This window comes from Apis dorsata, unplaced genomic scaffold (genome assembly GCF_000469605.1).
Source record: "Apis dorsata unplaced genomic scaffold, Apis dorsata 1.3 scaffold_269, whole genome shotgun sequence".
NCBI lineage: Eukaryota > Metazoa > Arthropoda > Insecta > Hymenoptera > Apidae > Apis > Apis dorsata.
Window position 1 is genome coordinate 835,227 of NW_006263547.1, and position 1,693 is coordinate 836,919.

The 1,693-nt window shown below is 36.5% G+C and overlaps 1 protein-coding gene across 3 annotated transcripts in view; it reads right to left on the reverse strand.

The window, feature by feature from the left end:
• Nucleotides 1–1,693, reverse strand: part of LOC102674034 (zinc finger protein 423) — a 90,588-nt gene that overhangs the window by 85,946 nt on the left and 2,949 nt on the right. The window lies entirely within an intron of this gene.

Sequence of the window (1,693 nt, forward strand, 5' to 3'; positions counted from 1 at the left end):
AATTTTCTTCTTGATAATTTTCTTTTTCCTTTTCTTTTTTTTTGTAGTGGATTTTAAGATAAGATTTTAAGGATAACGAATGCTGGTAATTTTGCTTTATCACCGATGCTCTCGAGCAAGTTTTTCGCGAGAGAGAGTTTTGGACAAGTTGGGAAAGTAGTTTGGGAAAATACGAGGTGCGTATAAAACTGGAATACGTGAAAGAAAAACGATGGAAATGTAAGTTCTTGTGCGAAAATGAAGAACGGTATCGTTACAAAGAGATGAAACTGAGATATTGACTCGTGCCACTAGTTTGAGATATACATTGACCTATACTACTGAATTATATTTCTAACTCGTAGCAATCTTGATTTCTTTTAATACTTTGTAATTTCCAAAAAATTATTCTTGAGAAACGTGAATTCTTCATCTCTTTTACTTTCAAATGTAACGTATCAGAGATTACGTTCCTTTGTAAAATTAAACAATTAATGTTTAACGTGTAAATCATCATCAAAATTCCTTTATTCCTTTTTATCTACTCGAAAAATTATTATATCATATTTACTAATACGATCTTTTCAAACTTTTTTCTCAAATAAATAAAAGTAAATGTATTATTTGATTCGGAATACTGTATCAGAAGAATTATTTCGTTCGATAATATTTGAGAAATAGATTATTGAAACAGAGAGAGAATTTCTGAAGATTACTCGGTAATAACGTCTCTCTAGACGTCTGCCTTGACCTGTCTGTTTCCACTTGTGACCAAGACAGTATGAAAACATAGGGAACGATAAATGTTTCTCCTGTTAGTTTAATCAAATTAAACCATAACTCACTAATATAGTATTAAATATTTTCTGAAATAAAAATTAAACGATATATATATATCGAATCAATGATCCACTAACGACGAAACAACGGCGAAGGATGATTACAAGTAACAAAGCTCAGTTCGTGATTAAAAAAAAAAAAAATCTTCTATTATCTATACGCGAGATATACAGCATCCGTAACAAGGAAATAAAAATAAAAATCACGATGAAAGAAGGGAGATCCTAAGTGAAAGAAGAAAATCAACCCACGCGTAATAGCATCGAAGAAAACGAGTAAAAAATGAAACCAGAAACGGAAGGGAGGGAGGAGAAGAGGAGAGGAGAGGAGAGAAGAGAAGGATAGAGTGGAACCAGGAATAAAAAGGAAGGAAGAAGCGGAAAAGAGAGAAGAAAGAGGAGAAAAAAATAAAAAGCGGGAAAGGACGACGCGCGAGAAGGAGTAAGAGAGAAGAAAGGACGGGGAAAAAATAGAGAGATCGAGAGAGAGAAGATGGAAGCAGTGCGACCAGAATTGGATAGGATAGGAAAACTGGTGATTACAGAGGCCGGGAATTCCACAGGGAGTGGCACCAGTCCCGCGGGTTTCCACCTAATTCCATCCTGGCTGACTACTGACTCTGTCTCTCTCTTCCATCTCTCCCTTTCCACCCCCTATTCTCCATCTCTTTCCCTTACTAGGTGGCTCACTTCGCGTTTCTATCGCTATTTCCCTCACTGGCCGAGTACGTAGTCTTTTCCACAATCCTCTCCTTTCATCCTATACGCGTTATCTATCCTTCACCATTTCACCCTGTTACGTTCGTTTTCCCTTGCTTTTCCCTCTCTTAGCCTGTTATCTCTTCTCTCTCTCTCTCTCTCTCTCTCTCTCTCTC